A 15,000-nucleotide genomic window follows, 5' to 3' on the forward strand; every position below is an offset into this window, starting at 1 on the left:
TCAATAAAAAAATTGATACGGCGCACAACTCTACTGAAAGATTTGAAAAATAGAAATGTATTTTTTACAGATAGATAAACAGATAACTTGATTTCCTTTTATAATTTAAAGTCAGTTTGAAAATTCGTTAAGTCAAACAGATATCATAAAAAATTTACCGAAGACACTAACACCTCATGACCACACCCTCAACTCTATCTGTCCAGTAGAGTCCTTACTTCCGTTGTGTTGATTTAGCGGTGATCAGTGTTATGTAGAAGTGTGTTCTCATTGCATGTATGTTTATTAGTGCGCGCGCGTGTGTGTGTGTGGTATATACATAAGTGTGTGTGTGTGTTTTGGAATGTGGTTGCGTGGAAGAAAAAAAAAAGGAAGGGGGGGGGGTGTCCATCAAGTAGAGAAATTCCTGAGCAAAGGGGAGGGGGGGGGGGGGGAAGGAGAGGGGGGTGTGTGTGTGTGTTTGCTAGGAACTGTCAGATTGGCATTTTTCAGCAAATCGTGGCATTCATAGTGATATAATTCACTTGATCACTTGACGGTATTCGGATTTACAGAAATTTTAAACAAGTCTCGCCGATTAACAACATCAACGAATATTACTGCTGATTTTACTGTCGTTTTTATGCCATCGATGTGATAATTATTGCCCTGGGAAATATTTAGTTAAACGTTTCGGCAAATTGTCAATTGGATCTGTCTAGCTTCTAGCCCGAACAAACCAAAAGTAGACAGATTCGGGGACTTGATATTTATCGCGTCCGCTTCAGATTTTCATTTGACCTCACATAAGTTAAGTAAAGGGGAGACATTCCGAAAGCTCCTACATCCCCAGTATTCATTCAATTTGTATTTTCACCGTTGATCTTTTGTCAGGCGTTTATTTATTCAATTTGTCATCATATAAAAGCGTTTTTAAAACTCTAGAACAAACCTTGATAGATTTGTTTAAAATGTCCTAATTTGACCATTGCTTTGATTCTCGGCCGCCACTTTAATTTGTGAAGTATTGAAGGTAGTGCAAAGCACTCCCAAGTAAAGCGTGGTAAAGACTTACGACTTATTGATATTAGTATCTACTGACTGATAACCTAAAATCATGCCGAATAAAGCATGGCACCGACGACAAGCACATCGATTAAAATGTGCATCTAATCGTAATCAAGCTAATCAAGAAAATGACTCTGGCAATATCGAATGAAAATAGTTCTTTCCACGCGAAATTGCGGGCTTTTTACTAGTGCTCTTAAATTTACATAGAGTAAAGATTTAAAGAAACTTGTCATCGTCAAAAGTCATTATTCAATTATGTGAAAAGAATGCAATGTGTAGTGTTATTTTTTACGATAAAAGAATAAAAAACGTATTTCCCATGTGAGGGTGAAATAGCAAGAGTGTAAGATTCATATTCTGGCCTTCTGTATCAGGTGATAATATATAGACAATATTATAACGTCAAACTTGTGCATTCATTGATGTTGTCTTTTTTTAAAATTGAGCTTTTATACAGCGCAATATCCACAAAACCTATTCAAAGCGCCTTACAAGGGTTCCCTCGCCAACAGCAACACTTAACATTTTTACACATGAGTACGGTGAGATAATGTGAGTAAAGAACCTTTTCCAAGGACTCAACTATGCGCCGAGCGAGGTTCGAACCCAGGACCTTCCGTTCCGAATGCGAGTGTCATACCACTAGACCACATAGCCACACAAGTCCTCCCACATTTTCTAGTCATCCTCTTCTTCGCTGACCTTCCACCTTGCCTTGCATAACTGTCTTGCACAAGCTGTCGTGCCTGAACTGACAAATGCTTAAAAAAAAAAAAAAAGGAAAGAAAGTAAGAATAAATAAATAAAATTCCTAAGTCTGATCATTTTAAACTTTAAACTCTCACCGTACTCGGGTGTAAAATGAGTACCTCAGTGTTGTCTCTGTCCGAAAAAAAAAGTAATATCGCCTAACAGGCGTCATGTCATGTCCCGCCCTAAATGCTAAGTGTTGCTGTAAGCCAGGGAGACCCAATGTAAAGCGCTTTGAGAGCACTTTTAGTGGATATTGCGCAATATAAAAGCTCATGTTTTTTTTGTTTTTCGGGACCGGCGACCACTTCCTTAAAATTTGATGAAAAGGTTTAATTTGTTTTCCTCGTTAATTTGTATATTGTTGTGCTGACGAAGGGTTTGTACCCGAAACGTCCATTGTCTGTTTTGTTCCCATCCGAAACCTCTCAATTTTCACTCTTTCGTTAGGATAAAAATTTAGTGTCGATATTGTTGTGCTGACGAAGGGTATGTACCCGAAACGTCCATTATCTGTTTCGTTCCAATCCGAAACCTCTCCATTTTCACTCTTTCGTTAGGATAAAGATTGTGTCGTTGAGAATGTCGTGACGTCGTGATGTTTAGACGTTTTAGCTTTTAGTTTTAGTCATAGGGTTACGGTATTTCATAACTAAATAGCTGGGGTCAGGCACAACCTGCAGGGTGTAAACATTGACATGTAGATTACCGTGGACTTGATCTTCCTCTATGTGTGTACAGACAAGAGACTGTCTGTTAAGCATATGTAATGTGTGTGTATATGTATATATATATATATAATATATATATATATATATATATAATATTATATATATATATATATATATATATATATATATATATATATATAATAGATAGATAAAGATAGGATAGAAAGATATTATATATATATATATATATATATATATATATATATATATATATATAGATAGATAGATAAAGATGAATGGATAGACAGATATATATATATATATATATATATATATATATATATATATATATATTGTGATGTGTGTGTGTGTGTGTGTGTGTGTGTGTGAAAAGGTAAAGTTGGATTATGAGGTATTGTGTGTGTGTGTGTGTTTGTGTGTGTGTTTGTGTGTGGTTTAGTTGTGAGTGAAAGAATTAGATATTAAGCAGAATGTCATGGTCTCAGTGAGCAAAGAGCTACTCGACTATGCATAAAGATATATGTAGAATGCGGCCCCAGAATTTACTAGTTACTATAAATGAAAAACAATTAACGATTTGTTTACAATGAAATAAAAATAATGATGAAATTTAATTAAAAGAGATAAACAGTGATCGTGGCAGTTACAAATAGAGATATGAATATTTTACGTAACTTATGATAATATGTCAGGTTCGTAAGTTTACGTTTCCAGGCAGTTGATGGGCTTGGATGATCTATTCCTCTGATAACAGGATCGGACTCGTAAAATTCCACTTCCAGGCAATTGGTAATGGGTTAATATGTAATCCTTTGACAGCGGCTCGGGTTTGATCCTTGAAGATTATACAATCAAAGTTAAAAGCTCCGGCGTCTTAATGGTGTAGATATAATATCTACAAAGTCCCAAAAGATAAAAATCTTACAGTATATAGAAGGAATAGAGCGACTGGCCGTCCGGCATAGATTGTGGAGAGAAAGTGAGTGTCAAATGTTAGACCTATCAGCTTTTATAATAAGTGGCTACGTGACAGAATGTAGAACGAAAAGTATTCACTAATTAGAAATTAATTCGAGGGAAGGCTATAAAAGGAAAGACGATCTAATATTAGAAGGTAAAGTTTATCTAAGCCTACCGAAATATAACTGGAGTGAGATGAATTCAGTTCTTAATAAAATAAAATTTAGTAAGATAATTGTGAACAACCTTTACTGTGACACAGAAGAAGCAATAGAAGTAGATAGATAGATGGACAGATAAAGATAGATGGATACATAGATAGATAGATAGATAGATAGATAGATAGATAGATAGATGGACATATGGATAGATGGATAGACAGACAGGCAGACAGATAGATAGATACATAGATAGATAGAATAGACAGGCAGACAGAGAGAGATATAGATAGGGAGATAGTCTCAGGGTTGAAAGTTTTGACAAGATGAGTGTCTTTTATATCGATATTTGAAGGACGAGTTTCCTGGCCCAATATTTAAATACATGTCACTCCATAGACAGCACGGCAGGTTACTGGTTAAAAGGGTTAGATATTGTTTTGTCGAGTCATTCAGGCAATGTCCATCTAGGTAATCCACCCCTTTTGATGAAACCAATATCCACCCCTGGCGGGTTTTACCCTGATGGCTTGTTGTTTGATCAAAGGACACACACACACTCTCTCTCTCTCTCTCTCTCTCTCTCTCTCTCTCTCTCTCTCTCTCTCTCTCTCTCCCCTCTTTCTCTCACTCTCTCCCCTCTTTCTCTCACTCTCGTCTCTCTCTCCATCCCCCTCCCCCCTTCTCTCTCCTCTCTCTCTCTCTCTCTCTCTCCCCATGTGTTACTCTTTTCTTCCTCTCGATTCTTCTCTTCTTATACTCTCTCTTTTGGTCTCCTTCTTTCGTCCCTCCTCTCTCTCTCTCTCTCTCTCTCTCTCTCTCTCTCTCTCCCCTCTTCTATCTCTCTTTATTTCTCTAGCTTTCCCTCTCACCCACCCTTTCTTATTTTCCTCATTCCTCTGATCTACACTCCCCCCCCCCCCCCTCACCCCCATCCCCCAACGCTTATTCCCCACCCCCTCGAAGAACCTGCTTACTTCCTACAAAACTGTCCACTTCACCTAATCCGATCGGATTTTGGCGACCAATCCTTAAAAGACAATGTTTGATTTTTGCCTTACAATGGGACGAGTGACTAGGGTGGAGCATGGACGATCATTGATGAGAGTTTTACAACAGGTACCCATAGTCGGTTTAAGTCAATGCTGTCGTATTCTGGATAAAACACATATTTAAAAATGTGGCCAGAAAACTCGTCCCTTCAAATATAGATCGATTTAAATGACATTCATCTTTGTAAATATTCTCAAAACCTGGGACTTCGCGAAGTTTATCTAAGTCCCCAGGTTTGAAAGTTTTTGCCAAGATGTGGTCATTTAAATCGATCGATATTTGAAGGACGAGTTTTCTGGCCAAATTTTGAAATATATGTTTTTCCAGAGTACGGTAGAATGGTGTTTTGGACAATTTTGACGTTGGTGTAACAAGATCTCATTTTTTCCCCCTGTAATGGAAGAAAGAGGGGACGAGGGCGAGTGGAGAGGGGCATAAACGATCATTGAGCTGCAAAAGGTACAAAGCCATGATCGGTTAATGCACTCTGAAAAATACACGATTTTTTTGTGTTTGTTTGTTTTTTTTTTCTTTGTTTTTTGGGGGGTTTTATTTGTTTGTTTTGTTTTGGGTTTTTTTTTTTTTTTTTGGGGGGGGGGGATTTTTTTTTGTTTTGTTTTTTGTTTTTGTTTTTTTTTTTGTTCTTTTTTTTGTTGTTTTTTTTTTGTTGTTTTTTTGTTGTTGTTGTTGTTGTTTTTTTTTTTGTTTGCTCTTTTTTTTTTTTTTTTTTTTTTTTGTAATTTGGTCAGTAAAGTTACGTCAAATGTAGATGGATTACAATGCCCACACAGTAGTAGCTGGATAACTTAGGCTGCAAGATTATCTAAAACATTTATTTCCCTTTTTTTTCAATGAATAACAGCTCTTAAATGACAGCTGACGCACTACTGTCGTCATAAAAAAAAATATTAAGACAATTTAAAATCAACCCTCAAATGACCCGGATGGCAAGGTTGTGAGTTTCTTAGCCAAGCGCACAGCATCTATAAAATTTACATTAAAGAAAAATCCCAAATGAATGGATTAAGGGGAGGGGGGGGGGAGTAGTCTTCAAAATATCACTGAACATTTCTTCTTATCAAAACGCTAACTTCTATTGAAGGAAGGGACGTGCACATACAGATCTAATAATCGATTTTATAATGGGCTCATTGTTGTAATGGAAATAATTATCAACCAACGCAAAATATTTGCCTTTGCAACCACACACACAAAAAAAAACACAAGCCCATAGTTACGTTTGGTATCAGACCTTCAAAAGATATGTGCACAATTGAAGGAATATACCAATATTGATCCAGCGCCATTTTACAAAGGACATTTTGAAGTCCTTGGATCACAAATTATTGTCAACTTCCGGTTCTAAAAATAAACCGAAAACGATACTCGATAGTCAGGCCTTGACATCAGATTTGCCATTTGGTCGTTACAAATGCCAAATTAAAAAAACTTGATGCTAAGTTTTACCATCAAATTGACAGGACAAGATTGAATTTTCCTTTTTTCAAGATATTAATTTATTCATGATATCGAGCCAGGAAAATAACCTTTTGTGTTTACTATTAAGTGCCATTTAGAGGAAAAGTAAATGAATTTAAAAATTTGGCATTTTTTTCTGATTGTATTTGGCATTTTTTTTTCTTCTCTAAAATTGATATTAGGGGCAAAGTGTTTGCCTTGTCGAGGACGAATACAATTTCTATTCAATTAATGTTATAGGCGTCATCACAGACATATCGTCATTCGTTGTTGACGCGGCCTTTCGATTGTCTGAGTCAAATATTGGTTTACTTCGCCTTGAAGAAAATATGTGTGGGAGAGATTAGAGAATACTGTTTCCAAGTTTGATTTGTTTTCCTTGTTATTTGTATCAACTTTGCCTTGTTTCGGATAGGCTTGCTGTCATGTCATATTCTAATCTAGAAATTAATTAATAACGTACCGATTTTCTAATATTTTAATGGCCTTCTGGATAGTTTAGATAGTATGAAGATGGCGTCACTCAGGTCTTTATTATTATTATTTTTTGTCATCCTAGTTTATGAGTAATTCTCACTAAATTGTATTATCCAGACTATAAAGGACCAAGATTACACATAGTTTTGTGTGTTGGTCCATTATATTTCCGGATGGCAATGTTGTAGATAGTACGTGCTTGGCTAGAATCTCACAACATTGCCATTCGGAAGTATACCGGACCAACACACAAAACGATGTATAACCTTGAACCTTTATAGTCTGGGTCATACAGTTTAGTGAGAATTACTCATAAACGCGGATGGCAAAAAGCTATAACAAACATCTGAATGACATCATCTTCAGACCATCTATAGCAAGAACGAAGTTGATGTCACTCAGGTCTTCGTTATTGTCTTTAAACAGCCTGACGGGTGATTAGCTCTCACTAAATTATATCAATCGGAATATAAACGGTGGATGTTGTGAGTATTTTACATAAAGGCATAGCATCAATAAGATCCGTGTGATCTGTTGGTCTGGGACTCGCGTCCTTTTGTTGTCGTGGAAATCTGGAAAGGTTTGAATGGCAGACTGATTCCAATTTGGGGATGTCTTTTTCTTGTCCCCCGTGTGGTGTCCGGGGTCCTTCAACTGAGAGGGTGCAAGAATGGCCCAACGTCAAGCCAGCGTATCGTAAAAGGCGACTAATGGTGTGTAACCGTGGTCTTCGTTAACTTATGGCCTGACACTGACCAAAAAATGACGTCAAAATGCCAGTCTTTTGCCACAAAAGAAAACAAATCGTGAGTTGTATTCAATAGTTCAACCAATGAAATAACTTGTTTCCATGAGCTCTACTAACGACAACTCACTAGGCGGTGCAAAAACCAAATAATGACATCAAACTGCCAGTCCTTTTGGATTTCAGTGTCAGGCTATAACATAACGATGGCTACGGCGTGACTCCCCCTTTTTGAGTCACCTGGTCTTCCAAGCTGCGGGGTTGTCGAGGGTTATAACACCCTTTCCGTAAAACTCAAATTGTTACAGAAACACACGTGAACAAGTCAAATCCTTTTTTTTTTTAGCTTGGGCGACCGAAGAGTTTCTAAAAAAGTTAGCTCAGGATATAGAAGGATGGAAACTGTTTGTCTGTGGCCTATAGATACAATGTAGTTGACGTCACTAGGGTTTTTCTTATTGTTTTTTTTTTTTTTTGTTTTTATTTTTTTGCCATCCGCGTTTATGAGTAGTTCTCACTAAACTGTATTAACCAGACTATAAACGTTCAGGGTAACTCAGAGTTTTGTGTGTTGGTCAGTTATATTTCCGGATGGCAATGTTGTGAGCTTCTTAGCCTGGCGCATACTATCTATACCCTGACCCAGGGTGAACAAGGCAATGATGATGATGATGATTTTTCTTGTTTTGTATAGGGAATGAGATTAGCGGAAGAGTAGCGTCCCTTGATTGGACGTCACCTTACAGAGAGAACGTCAATTTGGTTTTGAAGTGTCTCAAGCCGCTTTCACCGGAAGCGAGGACGAGGGACGCATGCGCACAACCAACATGACGTTCTCTCTCTAATAACTTTTCCGCCGGTGACAGACTATGGGTGACGTCCAATCAAGGGACGCTACTCTTCCGCTAATCTCATTCCCTATTGTTTTCTCTGCTGTTTCTGGCACTGTTTCATACAAACATTTTTCTACTTTTTTCTTACATCAGTGCCTGCTCTCTAATTTATCATTTTGTAGACATTTTGTGCGGATATGTGGTCTTTAAAAAATAATTTTTAAAAATAAAATTCCCTTTATTCATCCCAACAGGTAGATTTGTCTTTAGGGTCTAGTCCAGGGGAAAACTGGAATCATTCAGGCGACAGCACCGCAAATTTATCATAGGGCGAGGTGACTTGCTCAAGGCCACACAGCGCAGCGGCGGGTGATCGAACTCGGTACCTTTCGGGTACGAAGCAAAGACCGTACCACTGAGCCACGCTTCCTCCCCCCCCCCTCCCCCCCTTATGGTATGACACTCGCTTTCGGATGGGAAGGTCCTGAGTTGGAGCCTCGCTCGGCGCATAGTGAATCCTTGGAAAAGGCTTTTTACTCACATTCTCTCACCATACTCATGTGTAAAATGAGTACCTGGCTGTTGATAGCGTTGTCTGTGTCAGAAAAAAAATTGTAATATCGCCTAACAGGCTTTGTGTCTCGTTCTGCATGTTACGTGATATAGTTGATCAGAGACCTTTTGTACAGCGCTTTGGGTACATTAAGTGGATTGCGCTATATAAATGCTCAATTTTTTTTTCGGCATGGGAAAACTGAATCCTTGGAAAGGCTGTTCACTAACATTTTCTCACCTTACTCAAGTGTAAAATGAGTGGGTGGCTGATAGAAACGGTGTATCTATCGAAAAATAGTTGTAGTAAAACGGTTTTGTTGCTCTAGGCTTATGACTCCTTGTTCGGCGTTTTGGCATACGACTTAGAGGATATTACGCTATTCTTCTAGGTTCCATGCCTGGTCCAGACTTCGGATACTGCATGAATTATCTCTCTCCATTCCTCCCTGTCTCTTGCTTTTTCAAACAGCTCTTGGATTGTTAGGTTGGTGAAGCCCTTCAGTTGGTCTATGAGTGTTTTTCTTTGTCTCCCCCGGGCGCGTTTACCAGGTATTTTTCCACAACTTGCCAGGTATTCCTTCTTATCTTTCCTTACTATGTGTCCGAAAAAGGATAGTTGTCGATCCACTATTAAGGGCATTAGTTTCCTTTGTTGGTATGTTTGTTTTAGCACTTCTTCGTTCGTTTTGTGTGCAGTATTCGATATTCTCTGCATCCTTCTCAAGCACCACATTTCAAAAGCTTCAATGTTCTTTTGTGTTTCTGCATTTGTAGTCCAGCTTTCGCATCCGTATAACAAGATTGGCCACACGTAGCACTTCAAGACTCGGAATCTAATCCCGAACGACATCTGTTTGTTTTTCAAAATGTTTCCCAGGTCCATGAAGGCCTGTTTGGCTTGAGTTATTCTTGCTCGTATGTCTCGGTTACATCTTCCATCTGTTGTCACTATTGAACCTAGGTGCTTAAAACTTTCTACGTTGGTAAGTTGCTCGCCGTGAATCGTTATATTGCAGGTGTTGTTGTTTTCGGGGTTTTTCTGTATTACCATGCATTCCGTTTTGGTGATATTCACTTCCATTCCCTTGGCTTCACTATCTACTACCACTTTGTCAACAATCTTTTGAAGTTGGATTTCTGATGTTGCAATGAGTACCGTATCGTCTGCGTATCTTATATTATTTATGTTGTGACCTCCCACTTTTATTCCCTCCATATTATTTATGCCCCTCATGATTGTTTCTTGGTATAGATTAAACAGATCTGGTGAGGCAACACACCCTTGACGGACTCCTTTCTTAATAGGAATGGAATTTCCTGTAGAGTTTCCGATTTTGATAGATGCCTGCTGGGTGTAGTATAATGTTTGCATGAGTCTGAGGTCTTTCTCATCAGCGCCAATGGAGTGCAGTTGTTTTAGTATTTCTTCGTGGCGTACTCTATCAAAAGATTTTTTGTAGTCGACAAAACAGAGGTATAGTGGGGTCTGAACCTGTATAGCTCTTTCACTTAAAACACGGAGGAGGTATATTGCGTTCCTTGTCCCTCTGTCAGGTTGGAATCCATATTGTTCTTCTGCGATTTCGGGGTTAATCTTATTCCTTAGCCTGTTGATAATTATACGCAACAGTATTTTGTTGATGTGGCTTATTAAACTTATAGTTCTAAAATTTTCGCATCTGACTGCACCTGCTTTCTTTGGTATTGCTATGAAAATAGAGTTACAGAGATCTTCTGGAATTTTCCCAGTATTGTATATATTGTTGAATAATATGTGAAGTTCATCAATTGCTAGATCTCCTAGGCTTTTTAATACCTCTACAGATATTTCATCAGGGCCTGTTGCTTTACCATCCCTCATTCGTTCCATGGCATGTTCAATTTCACTTTTGGTGATGTTTGGACCGCTTAATGGTTCTTTGAATTTCAGTGGTGGTTCATTTCTATTTGGATCATTGTACAGTTCGCCTATGTATTCTACCCATCGGCTTTCTATATGTTGTTCTTCAAATAGCAGATCCCCTTGTTTGTTTTGGATACAACTTCCTGCTGCTTTGCTTTTCCTTTTCCCTGATAGTTCTTTTATTCTTTGGTGAGCTTGTTGGGGGTTGGGTTTGTATTCTCTTTCGATTTCGCAGCATTTCCAGTCTAGATAGTTCTCGTGTGCCTCGATGCATTTGGATTTAATGTGGTTGTTCAATGTTTGGTATTCTGCAGACCCTCTGTTGCATTACGCTATACAAAAGTTTAAATTTTGAAAATTGTTATCAGATTAATAGATTAAAGAATAAATCACAATTTTGGAGAAATTTTGGCAAGTCCTTAAAGGGTTAAGAATGTTATTGAATAACATAATTGAGAGTGTCAATAACTCTATATTGAGTCAGGAAATCGTCATAAAATGGTCTCTAATCGTCCCGTCTTTTATACTAAATCTATGGCGAACCAGAGTTGAATGGCTGTGTTATAATAGTTTTCACTTTAAGTAGCATGTAAATCTTTTATGATTTTGATCAAATTATATCGTGTAAAATTATATTTGGAAACGCGTTTTCTATATTATTATATTGTGTTGATATAGGACGACTTGGCGTACGTATTGACACCCCTGATTTCATTGTATAGTTTGTATGTAATGTTAACGTTTAATGGTGTTATTGATTGCTTACGGTAAAAGAGTTAAATATTAATTAGTTTGTTGTTGTGGTCGGTTAAAGAGTTAAATTTTAATTAGTTTGTTGTTGTGGTCGGTAAAAGAGTTAAATATTAATTAGTTTGTTGTTGTGGTCGGTAAAAGAGTTAAATATTAATTAGTTTGTTGTTGTGGTCGGTAAAAGAGTTAAATATTAATTAGTTTGTTGTTGTGGTCGGTTAAAGAGTTAAATATTAATTAGTTTGTTGTTGTGGTCGGTAAAAGAGTTAAATATTAATTAGTTTGTTGTTGTGGTCGGTTAAAGAGTTAAATATTAAGTAGTTTGTTGTTGTGGTCGGTAAAAGAGTTAAATATTAATTAGTTTGTTGTTGTGGTCGGTAAAAGAGTTAAATATTAATTAGTTTGTTGTTGTGGTCGGTAAAAGAGTTAAATATTAATTAGTTTGTTGTTGTGGTCGGTAAAAGAGTTAAATATTAATTAGTTTGTTGTTGTGGTCGGTAAAAGAGTTAAATATTAATTAGTTTGTTGTTGTGGTCGGTAAAAGAGTTAAATATTAATTAGTTTGTTGTTGTGGTCGGTAAAAAAGTTAAATATTAATTAGTTTGTTGTTGTGGTCGGTAAAAGAGTTAAATATTAATTAGTTTGTTGTTGTGGTCGGTAAAAGAGTTAAATATTAAGTAGTTTGTTGTTGTGGTCGGTAAAAGAGTTAAATATTAATTAGTTTGTTGTGATGGTTAGGAATGTTTGGGGGTTTTTTTTTCATTCAAATAAATGTTGTAGAGAGCTGGGAGCTAGGAGGCTTGGAAGTCGCAACGATAGTTTGGGCTTTGTTTGGTATTCATCAATTTTTAGATTTTTCTTTTCTTTAAAAAAATCCCATTTGTTTTGGGTTTGTTTGTTTATTTGTTGTTTTTATTTTTTGTTTTTTTTTCTGTTTTTGTTTTTGTTTTCTTTCTTGTTTTTTTTTTTTTTTTTTTTGTTTTGCGTGGGGTAAAGGGGTGGGGGGCTATTTGGGGATAAAAATGTGTGTGCTTCGTTTTGTTTTTGTTCTGTTTGTTTTTAATTTAGTTTGGTTTCCTTGTTTGTTTGTTTGTTTGTTTGTTTGTTTGTGTATGTGTGTGTATGTGTGTGTGTTTTATTTTTGGAGGAAAAGGTTTGAAAGGTTGGGATGGGGGGGGGGGGGGGGTTAAAGTTCTTTCAGAATCCATACGATTTTGTTTGTCCATTTTGCCCTCTAATGAATGCTCTCTCATATTATCTCATCCCCATTCTTTAATATTCCGACAATCTGCCTTGACCACTCATTTTATTAAAACTAGGACTTTCTTGAAGTTAAAGAACCAACCCTTTTCACCGGAAGGGCAATCGCAGCATTGTAATCCTGACGCTCAAAAATGGCCGTCGCTTTAAAAACTCTCATGGTTGAAAATGACAAAATATATAGTCAAGGTGAAGTGGAATCTAACGCCGCTTGTGCTTTGATCAACTTAAAGTAAATTGAGCTTTATATAGCGCATGCAATATCCACTAAATGTGCTCAAAGCGCTTTACAAGGGGTCCCTGGTCAACAGCAACATTTAACATGTAGGACGGGACATGCTCAAAGAAATAAAAGCAAATTGGAAAGGAAATTTAATCTATTCCTTTTTGTTACATTCTGTATTTTACTTCTAACATCGTATTATTCCCTTATATTTCGTATAATAAATCCCTGCTGCCTTACTCTGGGAAAAAAAATAAACCACCGTATAGAAGATTTTGGTTAGAAAAATTCGTCCTTCACAAATGGATCTATTAAAAACCCTCATCTTATCAAAAAAAAAAACAAAAAAACCTCTTAATCCCCTCCTTATCACCCATAGGCAAATCATCACATTCGTTTCGATACAACCAACATTTTTCTTATTCAAATTTCTTTTGCACATCATAAAATTTACAGGAAATGAACAGTGTGCTGAAGAGCATGTTTTGCTAAAGAAAATATGTATCTCAAGAATTTACTGCTATTATGTCTGAGTGATAAAAATATCTATTTTTTTTTTTTTTTTTTTGTTGTTATTTGGTTGTGGAGTTTTCGGGAAAATCCTGAAAATGGCTGGTAAGGTGAGGGTTAAGCCTGGGACTTCCTTGAAGTTTTCACCACGAGATCAGTAACAACATTGTGGTCCTTTTAATCGCCTAAAAATGGCCGTCGCTGTAAAGGCTCTTTTGATTTGAGTGGCAAGATATATTATGGTCAAGGTGGATGGAGTAGAGTCTAACGTCGCTTGTAATTTGATGGACTCAGAGGAAGAAAAACAAACTAATTATTTTTTTAATGAGCTTTTATATAGCGCCATATCCACTAAACGTGCTCAAAGCGCTTTACAAGGGGTCCCTGACCAACAGCAACACGTAACACGTAGAACGAGACATGACGCCTATTTGGCGACAATACAATTTTTCCAACATAAACAACGCTATTAACGGCCAGGTACTCATTTTACACCTGAGTACGGTGAGAGAATGTGAGTAAAGAGTCTTTTCCAAGGACTCAACTATGCGCCGAGCGTGAGGCTCGAACCCAAGACCTTCCGATCCGAAAGCGAGTGTCATATCACAGAGTTATTTTAGTCGATCGATATTTGGAGGGCGGGTTTTCTGGCCAAATTTTTTAATACAGAACACACGAGTATGGCATTTTTTTTTTAAATTGAGCTTTTATATAGCGCAATAGCCACTAAACATGTCCAAAGCGCTTTACAAGGGGTCTCTGACCAACAACAACATTTAACATGTAGGACGGGACATGACGCCTGTTAGGCGATATTACAATTTTTCGGGCAAAGACAACGCTGTTAACGGCCAGGTACTCATTTTACACCTGAGTACGGTGAGAGAATGTGAGTAAAGAGTCTTTTCCAAGGACTCAACTATGCGCCGAACCCAGGACCTTCCGATCCGACCACATAGCCCGGGGTATTCTCAGAACTCTCTTAATCTTAATGTCAATGCTTGCTGGGGCTCCAAGAGCATGGAGGTTTATATAATAATGGTTATTTGTTTTCTAGGGGACATGTTGTTATATCTAGATCTCTTTTCCTTTTAGATAGTTGTGTAAGATTAAGTAATAGATTCGTATCTATAGGGAATAAGATTAGCGGAAGAGTAGCGTCCCTTGATTGGACGTCACCCATAGTCTGTGACGTCACCGGCTGAAAAGTTATTAGAGAGAGAACGTCATGATGGTTGTGTGCATGCGTCTCACGTCCTCGGAGGAGACGCATGCGCAGAACCAACATGACGTTCTCTCTCTCATAACTTTTCCGCCGGTGACGTCACAGACTATGCGTGACATCGAGGACGAGAGACGCATGCGCACAACCAACATGACGTTCTCTCTCTAATAACTTTTCCGCCGGTGACGTCACAGACTATGGGTGACGTCCAATAAAGGGACGCTACTCTTCCGCTAATCTCATTCCCTATGTTCTTGTTTGTGTGTTCGCCGGGAGGGGGGAGAGGAAGGTTTTGTGACTATGTGTACATGTCAGTGAATATTTGTATGTTAAATGACCCATGCACGCAACGCAAGTGACAGTTATTGGAATGTTAG

General features: G+C 37.6%; 1 protein-coding gene across 1 annotated transcript in view; it reads left to right on the forward strand.

Annotated features, from left to right (window-relative positions):
• The window catches only part of LOC144976408 (uncharacterized), a 111,323-nt gene that overhangs the window by 1,092 nt on the left and 95,231 nt on the right, over positions 1-15,000 (forward strand). The gene's annotated exons all lie outside the window — the stretch shown is intronic.

The sequence above is a fragment of the Berghia stephanieae genome, chromosome 7, assembly GCF_034508935.2.
Source record: "Berghia stephanieae isolate SIO BIC M18660-M18661 chromosome 7, UCSD_Bste_1.3, whole genome shotgun sequence".
In the NCBI taxonomy this organism is placed as follows: Eukaryota; Metazoa; Mollusca; class Gastropoda; order Nudibranchia; family Aeolidiidae; genus Berghia; species Berghia stephanieae.